The sequence below is a fragment of the Podarcis liolepis genome, assembly GCF_965112155.1.
Source record: "Podarcis liolepis genome assembly, chromosome: 8".
Taxonomy (NCBI): domain Eukaryota; kingdom Metazoa; phylum Chordata; class Lepidosauria; order Squamata; family Lacertidae; genus Podarcis; species Podarcis liolepis.
Window position 1 is genome coordinate 80612415 of NC_139560.1, and position 11341 is coordinate 80623755.

Consider the following 11341-nt stretch of genomic DNA (forward strand, 5'->3'; position numbering starts at 1 on the left):
CCAGTCTGCACGGCATCAACTGATGTGCATATTGAATTCTGCTCATCCACCAGCTTTCACATTCCTCGAATGTTCTGATACAATTTTTACATCAAGGAGGAAATGGTGGCATTGTCTATTTCATCTCTCCCTCTCCCCCCCCATCCTTTTTATATCCTCGTTCTAAACTTTCCCTTTTGTGTTTCCACTTTCCCTTTCCCCTTTCTGAAGCTTGCATTTCAGCATGATGAGAATATACGATTATGACATCAGCCTGCAACAAGATGGCACAGAGAGAGAGAAAGAGAGAGAGAGAGAGAGAGAGAGAGAGAGAGAGAGAGAGAGAGATGGAGAGAGAGAGATTTCCAAATGTTTAACAATAATACGATATCTTATAACATATTTATTAGCTCTGCTGAGCTATCCACTTCCCTCCACCCATCTTATGGTTTTCTAAGACTTATCTTAAATCCACACATCTATATCATCACAATTCTACATTTTTTCTAAATTATTCAAATTTTTAAAATACAGGTAGAAAAATTTTTCTTGTAAACATTGCGAGCTTTATCTCAATCCTGCTAGCGTTTTTAATTGTATACACTGATTTTCTATATAATAAATAAATTTACTCCAATCTCTCTGGAACACTTGGTCACACTCTGGTGTCGGATTTTCCCCATCAGCTTTGCCAGTTCCACAGAGTCCATCATCTTCATCTGCCAATGTTGTATTGTCGGTATTTCTTGTTGTTTCCATTTTGGGGCAATTAAAGTCTTTCTGTCGTAATGGCATACATAAATAGTTTCTGATCAGATCTATGTATTTCATCTCCTACCATTCCCAACATGAATGCTTCGGGTTTCTTAGGGAAAGTATATTGTAACATTTTCTTTAACTCATGATATATAGTCTCCCAAAATGCTTTAACTTTATCACAGGTCCACCACATATAGTAAAAATCTCCTTCTTTTTTATTACATTTCCAACATTTTCTATTTTTCATTCTATACATTTTAGCTCATTTAGTTGGGGTTAAGTACCATCTGTACATCATTTTCATTATATTTTCTTTCAAAGCCCTACTTGCAGTGAACTTAATCCCAACATTCCATAGAAGATGACATTAATCTTGCTTCAGTTATAACAAAGATGGAGGTGGTCTTGCTTCAGTTACAATTATGTGTATCTCACAATGAGGATGGGTCAAAGTAACAGAAATTATAAATAAGGCTTTCAAAGATGTGACTTTCAGGATGTAGATAACAAAGTTCTCAAGTGTAAAATACAGAAAGGGAGGAACTGATTTGCTGTTTTAAGTTTTCCAGCAGCCAGCTGGAGCAAAGACCCTATCTGCCCGCGGACTGTCTCGCCAGAGTGGTGCATGCTCTGGTTATCTCCCACTTGGACTACTGCAATGCGCTCTACGTGGGGCTACCTTTGAAGGTGACCTGGAAACTACTACTAATCCAGAATGCGGCAGCTAGACTGGTGACTGGGAGCGGCCGCCGAGACCACATAACACTAGTCCGGAAAGACCTACATTGGCTCCCAGTATGTTTCCGAGCACAATTCAAAGTGTTGGTGCTGACCTTTAAAGCCCTAAACGGCCTTGGTCCAGTATATCTGAAGGAGCGTCTCCACCCCCATCGTTCTACCTGGACACTGAGGTCCAGCACCGAGGGCCTTCTGGCGGTTCCCTCACTGTGAGAAGCCAAGTTACAGGGAACCAGGCAGTGGGCCTTCTTGGTAGTGGCACCCTCCCTGTGGAACGCCCTCCCACCAGATGTCAAAGAGAACAACTACCACATGCATGAACCAACCTGAATATGTTGCCTACAAAGTCTCCCCTTCCCCTGGAAATTTTAAGCATCTGTCTCGAACATTTCCTTTATGAAAGCTCCTTCTTGTCCTTTCATTTTCTCTTTTCCAAATGCTTTTGCATCTGTGGCTGCTTCCAAGAACGTTAGCAAGCATCCACAGGAAAGAAAACTAAAGATTCGTTATGCGTTCCTGCAGGGCTTATTTTGCCATTTATGTAACCATGTGCCTTTGTTAAAGAAACTCATTCCAACAAATCTGTTCATGTTCCACAGCTCTGATTTGCAATACTATGCAGGGTCATTGAAGAGCAGAGCTTGACAAAGATATTTTTTACATCAACCAAATCCAGACAGATTCTAAAGATCTCTCTCCTTACCTACTGCTTATCATGATGTTATAAAGAGAATGCCAAGAAGCCAAGTTAAACCCAAGGCCTCAGTTCATTCAACCAGTAGTACTTAGGATTTATATAGCACTTTAAAAAATGTAGAATGGCAAAGAATAAGGAGTCCCTGCCAGTGGCGTAGCATGGGGGGTGCAGGGGGGGCCAGCCGCACCGGGCGCAACATCTGGGGCACGCGCTCGCACTCGCAGCTCTCTGCCCCTACCTGTCTCACTCACTCTCTCTCACTGCAGTGCTGGCTGTGCGAATCCGATCCAAGCCGCTGGGTCGCCGCCCACTGTGGAGGGGGGGTGCCAGGCGTGCGGTGCGGAGAGAGAGCGAGGGACTATCTGGGGGAGGAACAGTGCAGCGGCCGCCCAGCGCAGCGCTGAGCGCGGGAGAGAACCACACCAGACCAGACCAGGCAGGCAGCAGCAAGAAGAAGCTGGCAGCGGTGGCAGGTTAGGGGTTAGGGGGCGCAAATTACTTGCCTTGCCCCGGGTTAGGGGGCACAAATTACTTGCCTTGCCCCGGGTTAGGGGGCGCAAATTACTTGCCTTGCCCCGGGTGCTGACAACCCACGCTACGCCGCTGGTCCCTGCTTCCTAAGAGATGTTCAAAGTGCTGCACATTTATAGATACAGGCTAATGATCATTGTAAACAGTCAACATAATCAAGTGGCTGAGCAGGAACTAAAGAGGTGATAGAATAAGTAAATAGAAATTACGTTAGTTGTTTTATTGAATTGCACAGTATTTTAAAGATGGCTCAGCAATGAAATTTAAGTGTTAATTTTGTTAATTTGTAGTGGTGTTGGCAAAATGTAGTCATAGTTTTGGTGCTTTCTACTCTTTGGGAAGGACTGCTGTCCCGTATTTTCTGAGTTTCCTCAGACGCTGGTCCCATTGATCCCTTACTTCAGGGCTCATTCAGACTACCTTTTTTTCTACACTTTCCAGGTGTGCACCCACATTTTGAAGCTCTGGTTGCTATTTGTGAGTTTTCCCAGGGAAAGCACCAGGACGGGGGAAAAGAACTGCTCGGACACAGAGCTTGGAAGCCCAGACCTGTGCTAAGAAACGTGGCACAAAAAGTAAGTCTTGATGAACACTCTGCACCGTTGTGGCCACCTGAACTTCAGGAGATGACAATGGAAGCAGAAGAAACCCCAAGCTACATACCTGCTCCTTCAGAGGGAGTATAACCCCAGCAAGAACAGGAAAATCTGAAAAGGAATTCACCCTCTCTACCTCACTGGATCATGTTTCTTTCTTTTTTTAAAAAATAATCTTTATTAATTTAAATTACACGCATATACAAAGAATTTACAAAGAATTTACAATCTCATTCTACAAAAAGAAAATTAAAGAAAAAAGAATTAAGAAAAAAGAAAAGAAGAAAATACAGAAAAAAGAAAGAAGAAAAAGCAGATTTACGTGCATAAAAAAACTTAATCTTCCTAATTAATACTTAAATAAACACTTAAATAAAAAAAGACTTTTGACAAAACAAGTCTTCCAATCATTCTCATTGTACTGTTTATACTGTCATTGTTTTTTCCGCAGTTTTATATTCTTTAATATTGTTCCCGTCTACTCCACAAATGGTGTTTGTTGTGTTTACACGTATCACTCAAGTTTTGCTAATATGGTGTAGTTGGTACAATATGATCTTATATAACATTGGATCATGTTTCAGATACCTTGTTACTTAGGACTAAACTTACAGCTTTAGATTCTGTTGCTGAAGAGATCTTCGCCTTCAGATTTGATGAAGGAAAGCAAGCTCCTCATTCCTGTTTTTAAACTTAATTTAGCTCTGAACAAGGGATTTCGTGTTATGATGCTCTTCATCCTTCCTAATGCAGCATTCTAGTGCCATGATAAATACTTTAATGTGTAGGAGTAACTTGGAATCTAAGAGCCAAAGCAAAAACTAGGCAATCCTATTAGATTGCTGTGGAATGGCTTTCTTCTCTTAATTCCTTTGAAGCCAATAATTTTGGAGGACTAATTGGTCTTCCCTCCTCTTCCTAACTTAGGGCTCCCCTTTTTCTGTCTGCAATTAGCAAAACTACGACAGCTCCTGCAGCATGTACATCCACACACATAAATGCAAATGCCAGAAGTCATCAATCCAATTAGACCGTGGGCTTGCTTGTTTAAAACAAGGATGTGTTTCCAGGGCTGTAAATGAAAGAAGCTCCTAGGTTTTGTTTCCTATTAATCATACAGTCTCTGATCTGTCTCAGTGGCTTCCCATTCTTATTATCTTATTCTGAAGGATCAACAGGCAAATACGGATTATGTTGCGGCCAGAGATCTGCGGCAGATATGGCTGAATTGTGGTACAGCCTTTTAGCAGAAGCAAAGTTGATTTCCAGTTCTATGGCTCTTTTCTGAAACCCAGATAAATAAGCATCACATAAACCCAGGGAAAAGCATACTGTATGTTGACTAGGGGCCACACATCTGCTTGCTCCACTCACAACCCCCCTTGCCATTCGCCCCATATTAACCATCGTTTTTTCCCCCCTTTTTTAATAGATTTTATTAAATTTTACAATTTTACATTCAACACAATCATCATCATCATCACCACACAAGAAAAATATGCAAATCAAAAAAATATGCAAATCTAATTTGGCATCTGACTGACTGAGATTAGTAATTGTATTGTAATTTGGCATTGTTGTAATGAGGCTACCATTGGATTATTGTAATTGAAGATGAATAAAAATTATTGCAAAAATAAATAAATTTGAATCTTTTAAACCTCCATTATACCCAAAATTCAACCTTAGGATACAAGTGTTATTCCTACTAACGTAATTGTTTACAATGGTTTACAATGGTTTTTAAGGTAAATTACATATTTTCCCCATTCCTTATTAAAATGTTGGTCTTCCTGGTTTCTGATTCTTCCGGTCATTTTTTCCAATTCGGCACAGTCCATCAACTTAATCGGCTACTCTTCTCTGGTAGAGACTTTGCCTTCTTTCCATCTCTGGGCTAATAACATCCAAACAGCAATGGCTGCATACATTCCTTTGCACCCCTTTTCTGCTCCATCCACCTCCTTTCTTTTCTCAACTCTCCCTTGCACACAGATCACGCCATTTTGCATGCCTTGCCCTCTCTCCTATTGCACAGCTCCTATGTTCACAAACACCATTGTCATCTTCACCTTGCCTCCCCCTTCCCCCTTTTTTTAAACTGGCCCTTGCACACAGACCACCACCCGCATTTCCATGCCTCCCCCTCTCTCCTGTTCTACAGCCCCTTTTTGCACCCACCCCATGCTGATATATGCTACTGTATCTTTAAGATGGTTAGACTCTTAAGCGCAAATCTGTCAGGTACTTGCTCCACACTTTCCAGAACAATATGCAAAACAAAAAATGGTTTCCTTTCAAAATGCACACTGCTCTGAATTATTATTTTTTTTTAAAAAAAATATTGGTTTTCTAAATTTATAACAAACAAAAAACATCAAAAACAAACAAACAAACAGACAGACAGACATTTATCCTTACTTATAATAGTTCCACTTTTGTTAACATTATTGAGTGACTTCCTCAAATCCCCCTAGCTGAGTTTCCATATAAATCATTGTAGCAGTTTTCCAAAACTATTTTCACATAAAATTTACTTTGCATCTTTCTTTCTTTTCATTTTAACTTTTAACATCGTATTCTACAACATCACATATTTAAATCCTAGTCCTATCTGATACTCGCAAGTAATGCTATTTAAGTTATCTTGACATATTTAGCTAAGTAATCTTTGAATTTCTTCCATTCCTCTTGGTACTCTTCCTCCTTCTGGTCGCGGACTCTTCCAGTCAGGTCGGCTAGCTCCCAAAAGTCCATCATCTTCATCTGCCATTCTTCCACTGTTGGTACTTCTTGTAGTTTCCAATTTTTGGCCAACAAAATTCTAGCTGCAGTTGTGGCATACAAAAACAATCTAACATCTTTCTTGGGCACTTCCTAACCTATTATTCCAAGTAGAAAGGCTTCTGGTTTCTTAATAAATGTATATTTCAACATTTTTTTCAGTTCATTATAAATCTTTTCCCAGAAGTCTTTCACCTTGGGACACGTCCACCACATATGTTAAAACGTACCTTCTTTTTCTTTACATTTCCAACATAGGTTATCACTCTTGTGGTAGATCTTTGCTAGTTTTACAGGGGTTAAGTACCACCTATACATCATTTTCATAACATTTTCCTTTACCACCGTACATGCAGTGAACTTGACCCCTTTCCTCCACAACCTTTCCCAGTCTTCAAACATTATATTATGTCCAACATCTGTTGCCCAATCTATCATCAGACACTGCTCTGAATTTTGCAATGTATTTCTCCATCCAAGAATGTGTACAAATATGCATAGAGTTGGATAGAGTGTGTACACAAATTATTATTATTATTATTATTATTATACCACCCTAAACACAGGGGTCACAGGGTGGTTCACAGAATAAAATCAAGATATAAAACCACAAAATACCTAATAAAAATAAAAACAACCACCCAATAGCCCCCCAAACACACACACACACACACACAATTTAAAAGGGCATAGGATGTAAATAAAATTATTAATAAATGTATATATTAGTGAAAGTACCATAAAGAAATGCATTGCATTAGGGAAAACTGCATTGCAGAATGTCTATGTTGGGGGAATTGCATAAACAATGGTGTATGTTAAGAGAAATTTGCACTGAAATGCAGGCTGTCAGGAAGACCATCAGAAACAGTAGAGAACATAAATATTAAAAGAAATTGAAACAGAGGGAAATCCAGTTGTGCGATTTGCCGATCTCTAGAGCTGTTAGGTGCGAACATGTGCAATGCTGTAGATGGGACTCTCCCCCTTGTACAGTTGGCTGCATCCTAGCTCCACTCACTGCACTCTACTCCCCACATGAACGCAGCTCTCTCCATCCAGGTCACTTCAGTGCTGCTGGTTTGACTTCAGCCCTGGATGCACACTCCATTGTCTCTCAAGACAGACAGATGCCAACAAATAACATCCAAGCAAGCAAGAGACATCAACGAAGGTGCAGAGCAAGGTCAGTGTGGGATCCGGGTCGGGAAAGAGTCTGAGGAGTGAGACAGAGAAACTACATTAGGTCCTTGGGACTGAGGTTCTCTGTTCCAAGACTATGGGTAACAAATATGCTAAATATATGGCAGTGAAAAAAAGCCATATTGTGTGTGTTAGCTGTGAGTAAAATCTTTGCTGATTTGCAAAGCAAAGTGACTTTGATTTATTCTAGCCTAGGTATTTTTGTTGGGAACATTTATATAAAGCTGGATGAGGGAATATTTAAATCTAACCAAGTTTTAATGCGTTCAGAGTGATTGCCATTGTGCCAACTCTGCTACAAAAGAGTAAGACTCTTCCAAACCTCTCTCTTCAGCAATTCCTACCTTTATCTATATATATAGAATTATGCAGTGCAATTGTGTGCAATTGAATTAATTAGATTATAGTGATACTATATCACTATATACTACAGGCACCATCTTAGACACAGAGTTGTATCCAATTATCTGCCAGCAGAGTTATGGCCCCCAGCCTCCCTTTATACAATACTACCTTGGAGAAGCTGTTTTATTTAACCCCTGCAAATCAGTAGACAAAAAAAAAAAAAGACAGCATAGAGCTTGTGCACTGTAAGATTGTGGCTTATTCCTGATTCATAGTTCCTAATCCTTCTCCTACTTTGAATTTTGCAGATGCAATGAAACCACAGTCACGAGATAGGCTACCATTTTGAATAAGGACACGGCTTTGCATCCAGTCTAACGAAGACATCATCTGGAGAGAAAGAAACTGATACAATACACATGAAACGGATTCATATTCACGTACAAAGCTCAGGCTAAGATTTAATCAGGGAAGACAGCAACTAATGATAATGATGTGCAAATAGACAACTATGAATATTTGAATAGGTCAATCATTTACATTATAATTTGGATTTGGCAAAGCTAAAAACTAATTTGAATGTGCACAATGAACATTTTTACTGTTTCTTATAAGCAGAAAAGAAGGAGCCGAGTAAATTGGACTGTTGTTCATAGTTGGCAGTATGACTAGCCTAAAAATTCTTTCCTGTAAAATGGTTTGGATTGTTTCTGTATGAATAAAGCGTAATGGGAGGAATAATATCCATTATTTAATAGGTACCAACTGGTGCCCAGATTTTGGATCAAAGCACAGCCAAGTTCTACAACCCCACACAACCTACAACACCCTCCATTTTAAAATAAAAAACAACAATTAGAAAAGGATACAAAGTACTTTAGTGATACTTAACATATTTGTATCCCACCTTATCCATAACATTATTTCAAGATGGCTTTTATAAGTTTAACAATAAAAAATAAACATTTTAAAAATTAATAATAAAATGAGAACATGCAAAAGCTTTTTAGTGGGAGCATAAAACCAAATTTACTTTAAAGCAGCTTCAAAATAAAACCATAATATTTGGAATTTTAAAGGCCTGGATAAAACTCCTGGTCGCTAGAACACATAAAGAGAGGTGCAAGGTAAATGGTGTGTTTAAAACAGATAAGAAAAAATGGATTTAGTATAGAAATTTCATGGTTTGAAAAGGGATTATTGGAAAATAATGTGAAGTTACTATCTAAAATGTATAAATTGTTTCTAGAATGGCATACTAAGGATGAAGAAATCAAATCAGTAATGATAAACTGGACATAAGACATTGGGCACAATATTCAATTTTCATCTTGGGGGGAATTATGGACTTTACAGCGTGCTGTACGTTGAAGGACAACTAGAAGAAAATGATGTGCCGGTGGTATTTAACACCTGTAAAACTAGCAAAAATGTATAGAACTGCTTCCAATGTTTGCAGGAAATGTAAGGAGAAAAAAAGGCACATTCTACCATATGTGGTGGACATGCAAGATAACTAAAGCATGCTGGGAAAGGATTTACAATGAGTTGAAAAAAAAAGGTTTAAAATAGCATTTGCGGGGGGAGTCTTTTTTTGTTAGGCATTTTAGGTACAGAGATTCAGAGGGAGCAGAAACGACTATTCATGTACGCAATGACAACAGTGGGGATGCCACTGGCCCAGAGATGGAAAGAAGGCTAAGTTCCAACCAGAGAGGAATGGCTGATGAAGATGATGGACCATGCCAAAATGGCGAAACTGACTGGGAAAATCAGAAACCAGGAAGAGAAGGATTTTAAGAAGGAATGGGGGGGAAATTACAATGTACTTAAGAGAACACTGTAAAGAACTAAAAACTTTGGCAGGATTTGAGTAATGTTTGTAATGTACGAAAAACGAATTATTATTCTTTTAACAAATTAGAGAAAATAAGATAAGCAGATGGGGGAAAAGATTGATAATGGTAACCATGAAAGGGTGAAGGGAAATCAAGGGATTCAGAGAATCCTAAATGAAGAGGTGAATGATCTGTCTGAATTTTAAAATAAAATAAAATTGGTGGTGGGTTTGTTTGCATGTATAAATTGTTGTGGACTATGTTGTAAATAAAGAAAATAATAATAATAATAATAATAATAATAATAATAATAATAATAATAATAATAATAATTCTGATCTGTCTGAATTTAGAATTGTTATGTAAAATTTAATTTCATTTTTTTAAAAAAGAGGGGGGTAGGGCAAGGTGCACAGAACTGGGGAGGGCACTATGGAAAAGACCCAGTTCTAACCTTAGAAGTGTTGTGGAACTTTGCCAGTTTGAGCTTCGATGTCTAGCAAAAAACCAATGACCAGGTGACAGGTAGCAAATCAAAAAAGGATTCTTTTCTTGTACAAAAATGGTGCCTCATCCACCTTGCGGTGCAGACAAGAGACCCTATTACAGGCAACAACCGATTTAGGCATGGCACTGAACTCAGAAGTGGCCCCCAAATGTTAGAAAGGCATCATGAATAGGGGCAGGGCAGAGGCGGGCAAGGGCAGAGAGGGGCTGAGTGGAGGCGGAACAGGGCAGAATGGGCATGCATGCGCTTTGCCGATGTGAGTGGAACCCCCTCACAAAATGAGGATTGCCTGTACAAGTTGCACATAAAGGTAAAGGGACCCCTGACCATTAGGTCCAGTTGTGACCGACTCTGGGGTTGCGGTGCTCATCTCGCTTTATTGGCCGAGGGAGCCGGCATACAGCTTCCGGGTCATATGGCCAGCATGACTAAGCCGCTTCTGGCGAACCAGAGCAGCACACGGAAACGCCGTTTACCTTTCCACCGGAGCGGTACCTATTTATCTACTTGCACTTTGACGTGCTTTTGAACTGCTAGGTGGCAGGAGCAGGGACCGAGCCACAGGAGCTCACCCCGTCACAGGGATTCGAACCGCCAACCTTCTGATCAGCAAGTCCTAGGCTCTGTGGTTTAACCCACAGTGCCACCCACATCCCTACAGGTTACACGTAAGCCTTTATAATTTCACATAAACAGCTTGATGCCTTGTTTCCTCCCAGCTTATTGCACCTTTGCACAGTTGCCAAGGCTAATCATGACCTTTGATAAGCAACCTTAACTAGGCATTTGTGGGAGGGGGTTTCAACCACCCCTTCCTGTTGCCTCTAAGCCCTTCCTGATATCCTGCCCTCTTCTATTTGTGGTTAGCTGGACTATTTTTTTTCCTGCTGACTCTTGCCTTTGAAGCTTTGACTTTTGACACCTCACCTAACCACAAACTCCCTATTGCTGTCTCAAACAAGGTGCTCAGAGATGGATTAGCCCGGGGCACTTATCTTTTTGTTGTTGTCGTTTAGTCGTGTTCGACTCTTCGTGACTCCATGGACCAGAGCACACCAGGCACTCCTGTCTTCCACTGCAGTTTTGTCAAACTCATGCTGGTAGCTTCGAGAACACTGTCCAACCATCTTGTCATCTGTCGTCCCCTTCTCCTTATGCCCTCCATCTTTACCAACATCAGGGTCTTTTCCAGGGAGTCTTCTCTTCTCATGAGGTGGCCAAAGTATTGGAGTCTCAGCTTCAGGATCTGTCCTTCCAGTGAGCACTCAGGGCTGATTTCCTTAAGAATGGATAGGTTTGATCTTCTTGCAGATCTTCTCAAGAGTCTCCTCCAGCACCATAATTCAAAAGCATCCATTCTTCG

General features: G+C 40.1%; 1 long non-coding RNA gene across 1 annotated transcript in view; it reads right to left on the reverse strand.

Moving 5' to 3' along the window:
• Positions 1-564: 564 nt before the first annotated feature.
• Positions 565-11341, reverse strand: part of LOC310714424 — a 15624-nt gene continuing 4847 nt past the window's right edge. Inside the window, exon 3 of the long non-coding RNA XR_014529742.1 lies at positions 565-759. This is a non-coding gene — a long non-coding RNA (uncharacterized lncRNA). The remainder of the gene's footprint in view (positions 760-11341) is intronic.